This window comes from Artibeus jamaicensis, unplaced genomic scaffold (genome assembly GCF_021234435.1).
Source record: "Artibeus jamaicensis isolate MK-2021 breed Jamaican fruit bat unplaced genomic scaffold, CSHL_Jam_final contig_685, whole genome shotgun sequence".
In the NCBI taxonomy this organism is placed as follows: Eukaryota; Metazoa; Chordata; class Mammalia; order Chiroptera; family Phyllostomidae; genus Artibeus; species Artibeus jamaicensis.
The window spans coordinates 10,755,461-10,773,523 of NW_026521924.1; the positions used below are offsets into that span (position 1 = coordinate 10,755,461).

Consider the following 18,063-nt stretch of genomic DNA (forward strand, 5'->3'; position numbering starts at 1 on the left):
ACATCAATGTGTGGTTGCTTCTCATGTGTCCCCCACTGGGGACCTGGCCTACAACCCAGGCATGTGCCCTGACTGGGAATCGAACCAGTGACCCTTTGCTTCACAGGCCCGCGCTCAATCCACTGAGCTACACCAGTCAGGGCGGGACTCATGGGTCTTATCAGTGGCAGGCAATAGAACCCAAAGCAATAAACCCAGTGGTTCTGTTACACTGTGGCAAAGAACCACTCTGGACTGCCTATACTCAACAGTGGATCAAACAAATCCTTGAATATGTAGCCAGGAGACTGAACTTCAATCCTAACTCTCTTACTAACCAATTTTATGACAATAGCCTTTAACCTCTGTGAGACATGTTGTTCTCATCTGTAAAAGGGAAAAATAGAGGCCCTCCAGGACTACTTTTTTAAAAAAGACCTTGATGGAGTAAGTGATGACCAGCAATTCTAAATTCACTTTCTTCACAAATTAATATGAATGCCTGGTAAAATGAAAGTGGTAAGGGAACTTAAGAGTTAAAGATTTTATCCTTTGTTATAATTGATAGGCTTAACCAATTAATGCATATCAGGGGGAAACTTATTCCAGAAACCAGGAGGTCACAAGCAATTCAACCTTTGTGCTCCATGGGGTGTGCAAGCCGTGCAGAGGGTATCTGAGCCATTGTGTTCCAGGGTGAGAAAGCCTCTGATGCAGATCAAGAGTTGTTGGTTGACCGAAAAAGAAGTACTAGGAAAAGACTGCAACTCTTATTCAATTAACCTTGTTTCCAAGCCACTTACCTACCCTTCTATCCAATTAACATTTTTCCCAAAGCCTTTACCTACCTTTTCTTCTCTTTACACAAAGGTTGGCTTGAAATGATGCGCTAAGACAGTCTTTCAGGGGACAAAACATGCTGTCTTCTCAGATCGCCAGCCATCTGAATAAAGTGCCCATGAATATTCAATCCTTGTCTCTACTTATCAGTTCTGATGGTGACAGGCAGCAAGAATGCTGACTTTTCTGGCTTCAATTTTTTTATATTATATCATTTTTTAATTTAATTGGTTGTTCAAGTACAGTTTTCTGTCTTTTACTTCCATCCCAGCCCCCCCCCCGCTCCCCACGTCCCTCCCATTTCCACCCCCCTTAGTTGTTGTCCATGTGTCCTTTATATATTAGTTCCTACTTTTTTAATAAAATGGTGGTTTCCATCTTGGCCTCTTGGATTACTTACACTAGGGCAGGGACAGACAAATTAGGGTTCATGGGTTCTGGTCCACGGACTGTTTTTGTATGACCTGTAAGATGAGGTTGATTTTTATATTTTTAAAATATGTTATTTTTTAAAAAAAGAAGAAGAGCCCCAATTGGCATAACTCAGTTGCTTGGGCACCATCCTGCAAAGTGAAAGGTCGTTCGTTCGATTCCTGGTCAGGGCACATGCCTGGGGTTACAAGTTTGTCGCTGTTTGAGAATGTGTAAGAGGCAACTGATTGATGTTTCTCTCTCACATCGATGTTTCTTCTCTCCCTCTCTTTGTCCCTCCCTCCACCCTCTTTAAAAGTAAATAAATAAAATCTTAAAATAATTGTGAAAAATAAATAAAATTAAAAAAGAAGAATATGTGACAAAGACTGGCATGGCCCACAAAGCTTTAAAAAATTACTATCTGGTCTTTTACAGAAAAAAAAAATTTTCCCCAAGTCTGAGAAATCCAGGCAACTTGCTATGAGGACACTCATAGAGCCTTGTACACAGGTCAATATAGAGAGGAACTGGGGGCTCCCACCCTTAGCCAACACAAACTTGCTAGCTATGACTGAGCCACTTTGAAAGTTGTCTCTAACCCCCACGTAAGTCTTCAGGGAATTTCAGCCTCAGCCAATATTGGCCTATCTCCTCATGAAAGACACTGAGCTAGAATCTTCTAGCTAAGCCACTGACCAATAGTTAACCTACAGAAAATCTAGGAGATAATAGTTGACCCACAGAAACTGAATCATTATTGTTTTAATAATTCTTAGAAGTAGGCAAAATATAAGTATATAAAAATCTTCATTACCACATTGTACCTGCTGATTTCTTTATATATATACTTTTTTCTCCCTAAATGTACCTGCTGATTTCTAAGCTTCACAGTAATTCCCATAAGACTTGAGGCATCATTCCCATAAATGTGTAACGATCAAATTATTTTTTAGTATTCAGAAGCATTATCAGTGTCTTTAGCTGAAGAGTCTTCAAGTTGCATTCGTTTGCTGCCAACATGGAATTATAAACAGGAAAACTCGGCATTCTTGCTGCCTGTCACCATCAGAACTGATAAGTAGAGACAAGGATTGAATATTCATGGGCACTTTATTCAGATGGCTGGCGATCTGAGAAGACAGCATGTTTTGTCCCCTGAAAGACTGTCTTAGCACATCATTTCAAGCCAACCTTTGTGTAAAGAGAAGAAAAGGTAGGTAAAGGCTTTGGAAAAAATGTTAATTGGATAGAAGGGTAGGTAAGTGGCTTGGAAAAAAGGTTAATTGAATAAGAGTTGCAGTCTTTTCCTAGTACTTCTTTTTCTGTCAACCAACTACTCTTGATCTGCATCACAGGCTTTCTCACCCTGGAACACAATGGCTCAGATACCCTCTGCACGGCTTGCACACCCCATGGAGCACAAAGGTTGAATTGCTTGTGACCTCCTGGTTTCTGGAATAAGTTTCCCCCTGATATGCATTAATTGGTTAAGCCTATCAATTATAACAAAGGCTAAAATCTTTAACTCTTGAGTTCCCCTATCAAAATTATAAGAGAGATTTTATTTAGAAAGTTACAGAGGTAGTAGAAATTAATCAACTGGGCTTCACAGGCTCAAGAAACTAGTTACAGAAGCAAAGAGAGAGCCTTGGAGTTTAGGAGAGAGAAAGACAAAAGTAATGTGCCTGGGTATAAGAAGGCAAGGGAAAAAGCGTGGGCAAACCTCCAAAAGGGAGAGTGCCTAAAACTGCCATTCTCTAAAGATCTATCTTGGAAAACACACACTGTTCTTTCCACTGTGTTGTATTGTCTCTCAGGGCTTGGTTACTGTGGGAGGGGCCTATGCTAGGGTTTGAAGGCTACCCAAAGGCAAGGGTCATCCTAGACCACATGGAAGTCACATGATGCCTTTAAAAAACGATAGCAGTGTCTGAAGAGCATCCCAATTGATTAACATCAGACCACACAGATAATTGTCCCTACCACAAAATATAAAACATTCTGCTCATGGTTGGTATTCTTGTAAATATTTTCCCAAAAAGGTCTAGAAAATAAGTAAGAAATATAAACAACTAACTTGTGAGCAAATGCTAGCATTTTTTAATCTTCAAAACTCCATAACTCCTAACAGAACTATTTTGAAATAGTAGGCATTGAATAAATGTTTTTTTTAATTTAAATATACATTTATATAAATGTATATAAGTGTCTCTAAGGCTTTAAAATAGCCATTGGGTTTTTAAAAATTGATCCATCCAATTATTTGGCACTCTGTAAAGAAAATGCTAGAAATTAATTAATTATCTATTTCTCAGGCAGTTGTACTGATGTTATACAGACACAGTGTTTTCTGAGAAAAAATATAGGGAAAGGCATGAGTAATAAGATATTCATAGAAATATCATGCTTCCCAGACAAGGTAAAGATGAAGGAATTCATCATCGCCAAGCCAGTATTATATGAAATATTAAAGGGACTTATTTAAGAAAAAGAAGATCAAAACTATGAACGTTAAAATGGCAACAAATTCACAACTATCAACAACTGAATCTAAAACAAAACAAAACAAACTAAGCAGACAACCGGAACAGGTATAGAAACATAGGTATGGAGATCATTTGCAGGGTTATCAGCTGGAGGGGAAAGGGAGAGAATGGGGAAAATGGTGGAGGGATTAAAAAGCATAATTGCTAGAAATAAAATAGACAGGCAAATGTTAAGAATAGCATAGGAAATGGAGAAGCCAAAGAACTTACACACATGACCCACGAACATGCACTAAGGGGAAGGGTATTGCTGGAGGGAAAGGGGTACTGGGTGGAGAGGGGAAAAGAGAAAAAAACTGGGACAACTGTAATAGCATAATCAATAAAATATACTTAAAAAAGAAAAAAGTCATATCTTCCTCTCAAAAATATAACAATTGCTTTTTTTTCTTTTACATATCCACTTGTCTTTTTTTTAAAGATTCTACTTAATTTCAGAGAGAGGAAGAGAAACACCAGTCAGTTTCCTCTCACACGCCCCCGTTTGGGGACCTGGCCTGCAAGCCAGGCCTGTGTGCTGACTCGGAATCAAACCAGCAATCTTTCAGTTCACAGCCCAGTGCTCAATCCACTGACCCACACCAGTTAGGGCTCCCCTTGTCTTTTTAATAAGTATCTTTGTGTGATATTCTCAGAGACAGTGTCTCAAGAATGTGGAGGGCTTAATGGGACTTGCCAAGAACTGTACGTGCCTTCAACTGGCTTTATTAGTAACTTTTTGAGTCTCCAAATGGTTTTGCTGTTATTATCTTTGACAATGACTTTCTGAAATAAGGAAATAAGATAAAACCATCTTCTTACACTCCATGCTGGTTAGATCACAGGTTCAATTACATAGAACACTAAATTATTGACCTCCACTCCACCACATACAGCATAACCTATAGGAAGCCTATGGGATACAATAAAGAGGCCAGTGCAAGGTGTGGGCTGTCTTCATGCCTGCATGTCCCATCATTAGTTAAAGGTAGCATTCCTAACACCTAAAAGGGTTTCAGCCATTTGAACTCCAGTAAAAAGCAAAATACACTCACACTAATGGATCACAAAATTTAATGTATGCTACAAAATTTCTCTTGAGTTGTACAAATCTTTGTTTTCTCTAGGAAGTGCAACTGGAAAGGTCTTTCTAAGCAATATACAAAACCCAATAGGTGTCAGGCAAAGAGTGAGGACTTGACTACATACAAGTATGAAAGTTGTGCTGAATATATACTGGAGCCACATACCAATCAGGCAAGGCGCTAATATTCATATTATGTAAACAGACTCCGGGGGACATGCCCTGTATGGATGTCCATGATCAGTTGTTAGAGGGGACAGACAAAGTTCTAAGATAGTTTCATAAATATGCATAGAAAAATATATGGTGGCTATATCTCAGAGGAAGAATTGGGAGGGGCTGGATGAAGAGTGAATACTATCACTTTTTACTTTATATACATCTATATTCTTTGGATCTTTTAAATTTTATTTTTATAAATAACACATATTACTTTTGTAATTCAAAACAATTATAATATACTAATGATACCTAAGTTTGGTAGAGTGCTCTAGACTGTGCTAAGGGCATTATTAAAGACACGGATTTCCTCACTTAATCTTTTTTTTTTTTTTAATTTATTTATCTTCAGAGGGGAAGGGAAGGAGAGAGGGAGAGAAACATCAATGTATGGTTGCCCCTCATGCGTCGCCTGCTGGGAACTGGCCTGCAGGGAACCTGCCTGCAACCCCAGTATGTGCCCTGACTGGGAATTGAACCTCGATTGTCTGGTTCGCAGGCCCGCGCTCAATCCACTGAGCTACATCAGCCAGGCTCACTTAATCTTTATAACAATGCTGTGAGTTAGGTATCACTATCATGCCAACTTTACAGATGAGGAAACCGAGGCACAGAGACTGTAGGTAACTTGCGACAGAGCTCATTAGTGGCTGGCAGAAATGTATTAAAATATGTAAACTGCAAAGTATGCTGTTATTCCAAAAGGAATCACAGTTATTATTGCTGGGGCAGGATAGTAAGAAGCCAGGGAAATTCCTTAAGAAGTGGAATAAGAGAAACTCAGACAAAATAATCAAAGATCAAACAAGGCCAGAAAGTTTCAGCTATTTATAGCCAGCTAATGAATCACAAGGTTTTATCTTCCCTAACCAAGGACACGGGAACAAATGGTTCACACATTCCAGACTGTCCCAGGGCAGGCCAGGACATTGTTAAAAAAAAATGAAACTAACCAGAAAATAACCCTGACCCTTTTATACCCACATTTTTGTAGTCAACATATTGAAAGACACACCTACAAAGCTAATGAATATTCTGTTAAGATCCTCCCCTAAGAGCCAATAGGATTCTCATTGGCTAAAGAAATACAAGAAGCCTCAAGGCAAAGAGCCCAAAGCATGTTCTTTCTAGAGCACACTCAAGCCTTTTTCCCTGAAGGGTATATTTTTGTTCTCTTTCTCCTAAACTCTAGGGGTCCCCATGAGACTTGCAACCAGGGGAGCAGTGGGCAGTGTCAGCTCATCCCAGGTTAACCTCCTGAACCTGTCTCCAACCCCCCTACCCCCATTTTCTCTGACTTTCCAGTGAGCTAAGAGCAGCCTTGCCCTGGCTCACTTCTGTCACTGTGACTTCTCAGTGAGTTCTTACAGTCCAGCATGACCCACTTCTTTCCTATAATGTTTCTAAAAATCCAAAGCAGCCTGGCTGGTATGGTTCAATGGATTGAGTGCTGGCCTGCATGGTCAGGGCACATGCCTGGGTTGAGGGCTAGGTCCCCAGTTGGAGGTGTGCAAAAGACAACCAATCGATGTATCTCTCACACATCAATGTTTCTCTCCCTCTCTTAAAAAAAAAAAAAACCCAAAGCAGCCCTGCTAAGACTCTTTCTTGTTGCCTCATCTATCCTAAGCCCTTTCATCATTTCACTATCCCCAGCTGTAATAAATATACTCTCAATAAATATACTCTCAAAATCACCTGGATGCACATTTTGAAATCCTTCCTGCATGAAGTCAAGAACCTCGCACTATCATGCTACCAGCCCACTCAAGGCAGACCTACTCTGGGCCCAGTCCCCATACGGTAACATTTCTAACATTAGAAAATAATTTGAAGGTAAGTTTTAATTTAAAAAATTGAAAATAAGGTTTAATTTTAAAATATTGATGTCGTAATTTATTTTTAAAAAGCATTATTAAAATAGAACAGACACAGTCCCATTCTGGGTATCTGTGACTGAAATCTTTTGTTTGTTTCAGAAGCATCTCCTTGTGTGCCACAAAAACTCTATGTCAGAGTGCTTCATTGCTGAAGTGGCTTGTTTAGAGGCCTAGAGAGGGAAAATCATTAGCAAAAGCTTAATTGAGGAGAAATGTGTAACTACAAAGCTCAAATTCTCCAAACTGATTGCTGTAGAAAATAAAATGGGAAGACATCACTTTCATTGGGCTTATTATCTTAAGCTGGCTCCCTCCTTGTGGATGGAGCCAGACAGACTCATCATAATGGTAGAGTGTTCACTGTACGTCTGCAGTGACAGTCTGGCAGCCTCCCGGTTCCTGCTGTTCTTGTTTTACAAACAGGAGGTAATAAAACTTATCTCCCCTAAGCACCTGAGGGTGTGTGAACATATTCTCCCTTTGCTATTGAAGTGACTGTCACCGCTCACTCCCTGTTCTCTGAGAGAAGCAATTACTTATTATCTTCTGATAAAAGCAATGTATAAATACCCATTATCAGTAAGTCCTTGAAGCTGACTGAAATCCATGAGAAACCCAAGGAAGACAATGAGCCAGATGTTTCTCAAGATCCAAAGGGCAGAGCCAACCTCTCAAGATGATGAAGTGGGAAACTACCTATTGGGTCATTTAAACAATACAAGGTAGAAGACATCCTGCCCCAATTATCTTCATCATTCTTTGTACTTGAAGTTCTACCATTACAGATGCATTCCTTTGAATCATTGGAGTCCTCTTTTAGAATGAAAATATCTTCATGTCAGCGCTCTCTCGATACGGACAGTGAGGTCAAAGTTGGGTCACTGAGAATGATACCTGGAAGCAGAGTCTCCACATCCTCCCCGCTCCACCCCCACCCCACCTTGCGTCAGGGGGTATGAGTGTTTTGCCCAGGAGAGACCCAGACCATCTTGCCTTGGACCCTGAGGGCTCTCGACCTTCCTGGTGAATAAGTGCCACATAAACAGGACCAGGCTGACAATCTACTTTCCAACTGCACAGACACCTCAGGCTTTGGCTGGGTTACCTCTTGTAGAGGAAACAAGGAATAAATTCCTAACTGGGCAGGTGATGGTGGATAGCCACTCCCCGGGCATATAACTTATTTAGTAAAAGGCTTATCTTTGCCTTAAGTAAACCCCATCCACCATTTCTGCTTCTAGTTTAACCCACCTTTGAAAGCCTCTCTTCAGACCACTTCTAAAGCTGACCACCCTCAGGAAAGCACATAATCTTGTTTACCATCCTCTAATCCAATTCCCACCTTCTTGTAATCTTCCTTAATTCCCAATGCATAAAACAAACTACAAAATATCATTTCTTGGAGGTATTTTTCTTAGTTTGTTGAGGTCTGGCTTCCAGGCATATCTGGTTTGGCTCAAATAAACTCATTAAAATTCTCAATAGTTCTGATGTGAACACTCTGAAGGCACCTCCCTCCTGACCTGGGAACATCAGTTTCCTAACAGCCACCAAGCAAAGCAGACCAGGGACACACTGGCAAACTTCCTTCTGGTGTGAGGCCCTCTGGACCCACAGAGCTGTGCGCTGGCCGTGCCTAGAGGCAGATGCGAGCATTCCAGGCGGGACACCTGGGATCTTTTTCTTCCTCTGAATCTCAGAAGACTGGTTTTTTTTTTGCTTTTTCTTTGAAATTGTATTGTCATTAAAAACTAATCTTTCTGGTGGAGAATGAATCAGTATTCTGTTCTGATTAAAGATCCCAACATACTAAAAGAGAATGCCTTTTCCCTTTGAAAAAAGAACTCCTTTGTCCATTTTCTTTCTTTTAACATACCACCTTCAATACCCTAAGCTCCAACACTTAACTAAGGGTCATTCCCATCAGCCCTGGAAATGAAGAGGTTTTTATACAGAAAACTGTTCATGTGTATTAACCTACAAACTGCACGGGCCTGGGGAGAGAGGACAAGAAAGGAACCAGAAAATTGCGAATGGTTAGCTGTCTACCACACTCACAGTCAGTCTGCTGAGAGACAGACACACCCATGTACTACTCCTTCAGAGAATCACTCAGAGATTAATAGCATTAGAACTTTGAGCTCTGAATAAGGGTTTCCTCACTTAACATGGTTGCAAAAGGCAGTGAGAGTATGCTGTAAATTAAGGTGATGAGATAAATGTATCACCAGACTTGTGTTATCCCTAAAATTCCTCAACATCTTCTGACTTTCTCTGTTTCTCTCTGTCTAACATTGCCCACCATTTCACGTGACAAACTTAATGAGTTGGAGATGATACTTTTAACATAAATTCAACTGCTTCTTGCTGACCATTCCTTCATTTCCTCCCTCCTCCCTTAAATCTGTAGAAAAAAAAATGTTCCCACAACAGTAGAGTCAAATTAGAGGGAACTTCTCTCCACTCTTTCCCCAAGACAACAGAAAGTCAACTCGGTTTTCAAGGACTGCCAGGGAAAAGCCACTCATGGAGCCACAACGGCTCCTTTGTCAATTCCCCCTCACCAACTGTGCTCACTTAACAGGGCGTGATCTTTCAGTAGCAATTCTCTGGTCAGTGCAGGCTCTTCTCCTCCATCACAGTTATTTCAAATTTTCCTCCACTCCCTCCTGGCTGCCAACTTGCTTCCAAATGCTATCAAACACCCAACCCCACCCAGATCCAGACCTCATTCTCTTCATTTAATACAGAAGTTGCTGAAAGTTCCTATTTGTCATTCTATGCTTTGTCCTCAGTCCCAGCATGTCTATAGAACATTTACACTATTTACCAATCTTCCCTTCACTTATCCACCTAATTGTTCCCTCTTAACTAGTTCCTTATGTCTATATCCATATATCCATTCCCTTACCTGTTATACACTATATGTGTTTGTGTGTGTGTGTGTAAGTCATGCACATTATATATATACACACATATATATGTATATAAAATATATGTTGCAAATATTTTCAAGTTTGTCATGTCATTAGAATTTGTTTATACATTTTTGTTTGCTTATTGTGTTTTTTAATATATTTTATTGATTATGCCATTACAGTTGTCCTATTCCCCCCTTCATTCCCCTCCACCCTGCAAACCCCTCCCCCACCATTCTCCCCTTTAGTTTATGACCATGTGTCTCAAGTTCTTTAGATTCTATATTTCCCATACTATTCTTGCCCTCCCTGCTGTCTATTTTCTACCTACCGTCTATGCTACTTATTCTCTGTACCTTCTCCCCCCCTTCTCCTCCTCCCACTCCCCTGTTGCCAACCCTCCATGTCATCTTCATTTCTATGGTTCTGCTCCTAATCTAGCTGTCCTCTTAGTTTGCTTTTGTTTTAGATGTGGTTCTTAATAACTGTGAGTTTGCTGTCCTTTCACTGTCCACATTTTTTATCTTCTTTTTCTTAGATAAGTCCCTTTAACATTTTGTATAATAAGGGCTCAGAGATGATGAACTCCTTGAATTTGATCTTATCTGAGAAGCACTTTATCTGCCCTTCCATTTTAAATGAAACCTTTACTGGATAGAACAATCTTGGATGTAGGTCTTTGGATTTCATGACTTGGAATACTTCTTTCCAGCTCCTTCTTGCCTGTAAGGTCTCTTTTGAGAAATCAGCTGACAGTCTGATGGGAGCTCCTTTGTAGGTGACTGTCCCTTACCTCTTGCTGCTTCTAGGATTCTCTCCTTTATTTTAATCTTGGCTAATATGATGATGTGCCTTGGTGTGTTTCTTCTTGGGTCCAACTTCTTTGGGACTCTCTGAGCTTCCTGGACTTCCTGGAAGTCTATTTCCTTTGCCAGATTGGGGAAGTTCTCCTTTATTATTTGTTCAAATAAGTTTTCCACTCATGGCTGTTCCTCTTCCCCTTCTGGTACCCTACCCCTATAATTCAGATGTTGGAACATTTAAAGATGTCCTGAAGGTTCCTAAGCCTCTCCTCATTTTTTTTTGAATTCTTATTTCTTCATTCTTATTTCTTCTTATTTTCTGTTTGGTCATTTTTTTTCTTCCTTCTGGCCCACTCCATTAATTTGAGTCCCAGTTTTCTTTCCATCACTATTGGTTTCCTGTGCATTTCCCTTCATTTCAATTAGTTCAGCCTTCATTTGTTCCTCTAATTTGTGATTAAAATCAACCAGTTCTGTGAGCATCCTGATCACCAGTGTTTTAACTGTGCATCTGAAAGGTTAGCTATCTCTTGGTCACTTAGATTTATTGGCTCTGAGGCTTTGAGCTGCTCTTGAGCCATAATGTTTTGGTCTGTTTGCAACTGTTATGTATGAGGGGTGGAGCCTTAGATGTTCACCAGGGCAGGGCAACTGAGTCACTGGTTTGTGACGCTGTATGTGGGGGCAGGGTCAGAATGGGGCAATGGCATTTGTTCCGCTCTCTTTCAGATTTCTGTCCCCTCTGCTGCTTCCCACAAGCAAACCGGGCCCTTCTAGTGCTGTTTCCCAGGTGTGTGGTCTTGTGCACCCTCCAGGACCCTGTGGGTCTCCCCAACGAACTCTCTTTGAGTCTGGGAGCTTCTCCCAGCCCCTTGACCCTGAAAGTCTTTCCAATTGGTGCTTTCTGGCTCTAATTCCCACTGCTGGAGCCCTAGCCTGAGCGGTCTGTCTCACTGCCCGCTCCTTCACTTGGTTTATCTGCATGTGAATGTGTGACCACGGTCAGCCAGCCGCCTTGCGCCCTCACTGGGTCCACTCATTGCCACCCCACGCCTGGGATCTGCCAACCCCCGCCTGCACTCCTTCACTCCAGCATTCTGGAGCCAGCTGATCTTTTCTGCAGGACCCCACTCCGCCGTTGACTCCGCCCCTCTTACCAGTCTGGATGACTGGTTCATTGTTGTCAGACTTCCGTACAGTTCAATTTTATGTGTTTTGGCTGCATTTTTGTTACTAAAACTTTATTATCTTTAAACTTAGTTGTGCGAGGAGGTACACTGTTCTCACCTATGCCTCCATCTTGGCCGGAAGTTGCTTATTGTGTTTTTAGCTATGCAAAAGTTTCTTCTTTTTAAAAGATCACATTTATCAATCTTTTATTGCATCTAGATTTTTAGATACAAATACCTTGTTCTATCCTTAAGAAATAAAAAGAATTTATTAGAACTTCTATGGTTTAATTTTCACACTTAGATAGCCAATCAATTTTTAATTTATTCTTTTATGTAATATGAGATATAGATCCAATTTTATAATTTCCACATGGCTATTTAGGCATTTCAATACCATTTATTTAAAAGTCTTCCCTGGCCAGGTAGCTCAGTTGGTAAGAGCATTGCCAGATATGCCAAGGTTGAGGGTTTGATGCCTAGTCAGGGCACATACAAGAATCAACAAATAAATGCATAAATAAAGTGGAACAACAAATCAATGTCCACTCCTCCCTTCCTCTCTGTCTCTCAAATCAGTCAGAATCTTCTAGTCAACATGGTAAACACTGCTCACCTGCTTGCATAACCACATCAAAATTACAACTAAACTCTAAAATGACCATTATTTAAAACTGTCAGAAATCAAGCTGAATGGAAGCCCTACAGCTATAAAACTAAAGAAGACACCAAAATTAAAGGAGAAACCACACTGAGACTGGTAGAAGGGGTGGAGATGCAGAATGGGCTGGTCCTATACCTACATGTGGCAGATAAAAATCAGGAGGGATATCTCAGGAGAGAGGGTTCCCAGCCCCACACTATGTTCCCCAGCCTGGGTTCCAGTGCCAGGAAGATGTCTCCATGATTTCTGGCTATAAAACCCAGCAGGGATTGAGGCTGTGGAAGACAGAAACTTCTGGAGTCTCAGGCAGTTCCTCTTAAAAAGCCCATGCACAGACTTATTTGAACTCACTCCCTCTGAGCTCCAGTATGGGGGCAGCACATTGAAAGGCAGCAGAAACATATGGTATGGGGACTGACTGGCATCAGGGTTGAGGCACAGCCTTCTCCCAGACAGAATTGCTGGCAGAGGTCATTATTCCTCTTCTGAGCACTGTCCCCAACCCCAACAGAGTCACAAAGCTGGCAGGTGGGTGCCATATCTGAGACTCCACCAACCTGACTCACCCAAATAATTTCCCAGGTCCTGCCCCACCCAACTTTCAGGCCCACCCAAACTGTTCCCAGGGCTTTTCCACATGAATGGCTTGTCTTGGCCCAAGCTTCAGATTTTATTAAATTCTCTCAAACAAACAGCATCTGGCTTCAGTGAACCCTGTACCTCTTACCAAGTAGACTCAGGCCCAACACTAGCAGCAGCCAGCCTTGGTTCACAGCTTGGTCATGCCTGGGCAACTCCAAGCCCAGGACAAGTAGCAGATATCTGCAGAATGCTTTATAGGTTATGCTGTGTGACCCTGGACAGAACACAGTTGATGGTCGACAGTGGACATGCCAACAGCAATCAAGGCTCAACGACAGCCATAGGGTATGCACAACCCACATAATGGGCACACCTGGAGTGCCCAGTTTGGAGAGGCTATGTTTAGAGAGGCCATTCTACTAGAACCTATAGGACACCTTCTACATTATGTCATGCTACCAAGACAAGGAATCATATCGGCTCTACCTAATACATAGAAACAAGTGTACAAGCTACCAAAATGAGGAAATAAAGAGGCATAGTCCAAATGAAAGAATAGAACAAAACCCCAGAAAAAGAATGAAACAAAATGGAGACAAACAACTACTAGATGCAGAGTTCAAAACACTGGCTATAAAGATGCTCAAGGAACTTAGTGAGGACTTCAAAATAAAAAAAATCCAGCCAGAAGTAACAGATACACTAATTGAAATAAAGAACAATTTTCAGGGAACAACGATAGAGTAGATGAAGCTGAGAATCAAATCAATGATTGGGAATATAAGGAAGCAAACAGAAAAAAAGAATAAAAAAAATGAGAATAGTGTTAGGAGCCTCTGGGACTATGTCAAGCATATCAACATTCACATCACGGGAGTGCCAAGAGAAGGAGAGAGAGCAAGAAATGGAAAATCTATTTGAAAAATAATATCAGAAAACTTTCCTAACTCAATGAAGAAAATAGACATACAAGTCGAGGAAGTGCAGAGAGTCCCAAACAAAATGAACCCAATATGCCAAGGTCACAGGTTTGATCTTCAGTCAGGGCACATGAAGTAAACAATGAATGCTTGGGAACCAATAAATAAGTGGAACAACAAATCGATGTTTCTCTCTCACTGTTTCTTAAAAAAAATCAAGAAACAAAATTTAAAAGTTAGAGAGAATGAATAATGGGGGTCAATAACCATTTCTGTCCTACCACTTAAAAGAATTGAACAGGAGTTTGCGATACAGAGAATGAAATTCAGAGAAAAATCTGTGGGTTGAGCCAATCTTTCCATTTCTAGTCCCTACACACAGACTGCTGAGCACTACACAACTGCACAGGTAGTAGCAAAATGAGTGATTATCAAACCTTGGGTGCACCTCAGCACCCCAGTTAATCTGCACTGGTGCCTGGGCAGCTCTGTCCTCCATTCCTGTAGAGGGCGTTCCAAACCTTCAATGTTCCAAACCTGCAATGCCTCCCTGACCTTTGACACTCCATAGGAAATGGACACTTTCAAGCAAGGGTGCCTCAACTTCTCATCCCCATATCTACAGCTTTTTTCCATCATCCCCCCCAGCCAAACACCTATCTTCTAGTTTTCTTTGTTGATGTTATTGTTTGTTTTTCTTTTCTTTATGTTTTGTTTTATTGTGCCCTTTCCCCTGGTTAAGATAAACCCTGCTTCTCAGGAACCAAGACCCGATGATTACTATGATGTCTATATCTTCTCTATCCCAACACTTTCTAAACATTTCAAGCCTCCCCTATTTAAAAGAAAAAAATTAGTTTCAGCCCTCTTTGACTGTGGGCTGCCACTGCCCTCTCTCTATGTGCCTACACAGCCCAAAGTTCTAGGTAAAATTATCTACTTTCCTACTTCCCATTTCCTCTTCAACCCATGACAATTCTATTGCAACCTGACTTCTGGCCCCTATTGTCCACTGAAACCAGTCTGGTCGAGATCCCTCATGACCTACTAATTGCCAAATCCAATGTTCTCTTTTTCATCTTCATCTGTCCTAACACTTCCTTAACACATGACTCTTGATACTTTCCTTCTGGAAATCCCTCTTATGGCCTCTTATGAGTGGTATGCCTATTCCTTTTCCATTTTATTTTCAGCCTCTCACCGGTGTGCCTGAAATTGTCCCAAAGCAACCAGGTCCCTTTTCACAACTTCAAATACTCCCTTTGTGCTAATAACTCCCAAATCTCAATCTCCAGCTTCAGATCAAAAAGTTTAGTTACTTCCTGGACATTTCCACCAGGATATTGATTTGCTCACAATCCCATGAGGAGCAATTTGGGTTGAACTCAAGTAGGCAGCTCTGCTGGTCTCACAGAGGTCACTCGTGCAGCTACAGTCACCTGCTAGCTCATCTGGTGCTCAGTGGTTTAATATAGCCTCACTCACATATCTGATGGGTGGTGCTGGCTCTTGGCGGGGGCACTACTGTTCTCCTTTATATAGCTCGCCAGGCTTATGCATATCATTGTCTCAGTGTTCCAACTCTGGCCAAACAAGAACAAACCTCAGTGTGCAAGTGCGTTTAAGGGCTCTGCTTGGGTCACTCTCGCTAATGTCTCATTGACCAAAGGAAATTACACAGCCAAGTCCAATTCAAAGGGTAGAGAAAGAAATTCTATTTCTTGATGGCAGGAGCAGCAGAATCACACAGTGAAGAGTTATATATACAACAATGGATGGTATTACTGCAAATAGACAATCTACCACAATGTTCATTCCATCCCATACTCATTTCTTCTCATTTCCTTCCTATCTTAGGGAATAGTGCCAATGTCACCCCCACACTCAAGCCAGAGTCATTCTAGTCTGTTCCTTCCTCCCTTGCAGATACTGTAATTTGGAGGGCTTAATACCAACTCCCAACCTTTCTTTCTACTATGGAGATGTCGATGGCAAACATTCTCTCACACTATTTTATAAGTAGTCATGTGACACAGTTCTAGCCAATAAGTAGAAGTCTATGAGTGGTTTTGCAAAATCTTTTGCTTTCTTATTAAAAGAAACAGGCCCTGTCTTTCTTGTTTTTTCCTTCTGCCCATGAACATTGACAAGATGTCTGGAGAGGCAGCAGCCAACCTGTGAGCATGAGGTAACAAATTTTAAGTAAAGGCCAAGAGAAACACAGAGACACCAATCCTGATATTGCTGAATCACTGAACCAAACAAAGGTAGCAGTTGTTTCAGTCTGGACATCTTGTTATCAAAGAAACAAAATAAGTTCTCTTTTTAAGCCATTCTACATTGTGATTTTTTTTTTTTTTGGTTACTTCAGTCAAACAAATTTCTGACACACATTCACTCTCTAATCCAATCAGTCATCACATCCCACACAGTTTCTCCTGAGGTTTTCTTACCTGCATTTCCTTCACTCTATTCCTGCTGCCTCTGTTATTGGGGAGCAGCAGTACCCTGATGAAAAGTATCCTTCTACCAGCCTACTTCAATTCATAAAATTCTCATTATTGAGCTATGCTTTTGGTTAAGATATAATCTCTATAAACTAACCTTTTCTCCAACCTAATTCTGTTTATGGTCAGACTTTGAATCATTCAGAGACCCTCAATTTCCTATCCTGTGAAGTCTTAGTTACTTAGAATGGTTTCTGATGGTTTCTTGATCTGGCTTTTAATACCTCCTCATGGTTCAGTAGGTCTAGGTGGGACCCAGGAATGGTATTTCTAACAAGGTCTTTCATGATTCGTGCTAACAATAGGGGGCAAAACTACCCTTTGAACAGCATTGGAAGAGTTCTTTTCCTTCAGAGCATTTGCCTCACATTATAATGAGAGATCCCTTCATTCCTTCATTTAGTGGTTCTCAAACATTAGTCTGTATCAGAACCCCGTGGGGGACTTGTTCAGACACAGAACAATGGCAGAGGCCAGTGGGTATTTTTCCAGTCTTTTTTTCTGTACTTTTATAGTACATCTGCGCTTTAGCAATGACATTCTGGAAATTATGTCTTAACCCAAGCACAACTCTATAATGAGAATTTTATGAATTACAACAGGCTGGTAGAAAGGGGACGCTTTGGTCAGGGTACTGATACCCCCCAGTAACAGGACCACATCAGAAGCTGCCCATGATCACCCACACATTAGGATGGCCCAACAGCAGAGAGAGGAAAGATGAGAATTCAGAATGCTGGCAGGCAGCAAGTAGGAGTTGTGGTGCTTGCAGAATTGGTGTCACAGTCTGTTCCTGCTCATGCATATTTGACTTCCTCCGACACCCTCTTGCTGCCACATATCTCTCAATCTGGGGCAGCTTGGTGAGCTTGCCCAACTCTAGCTAAAGTAATTAGGGAATAAATTGTTCCATTTCAGGTTATCTTGGACCACAAACACATTGCTCTGCGTAGCAGCCAAGTCTTCAGGCCAGGTTTTGTGAATACCGGAGAGTGGTTAAAGACTTGCTCACTCACCTGTGGGGAAATTAGCCATCGCTGTGTTTTCAGGACTGTGAGAAGGAAATTTTCACAGAGAGTGTAGTGGCATGGAACTTTCTGGTCCACTGAGATTTTGGGTGTAATTTTATAGTGCTTTCTGGATTAATTGACTCTTTAATAGTGTTTTATAGAAGTTACTTGAGAGAACATTATGCTAAGTGAAGTAAGCAGAGAAACACAAATACCATATGATTTCACTCATGTGTGGACTCTAATGAGCAAACTGAACTAACAAGCAAAATAGAGAGAAACTCATAGATGGAGAGCAGGGTGACCGCTGTGGGGGGTGGTTGGGTTAGGGGGTAGAGGGATCAAGCAAAAAGGAAAAAGGACTCATGGACAAAGTGTGGTCATTGAAGGGGGAAGTGGATATAAAGGGCATAAATGGTAATGGAAAATATACACTAAAAAATAAAAAATGTATAAAAACAGAAGATAGTTGTGTTAGCTCTATAAATAAGGGAGAATGTATACTTATATTATACCTATATTGGCATAACTCACAGACCAGGAGCTGGA

The 18,063-nt window shown here is 41.1% G+C and overlaps 1 protein-coding gene across 1 annotated transcript in view; it reads right to left on the reverse strand.

The window, feature by feature from the left end:
- Window positions 1-18,063, reverse strand: part of LOC119051178 (immunoglobulin-binding protein 1-like) — a 120,515-nt gene that overhangs the window by 37,635 nt on the left and 64,817 nt on the right.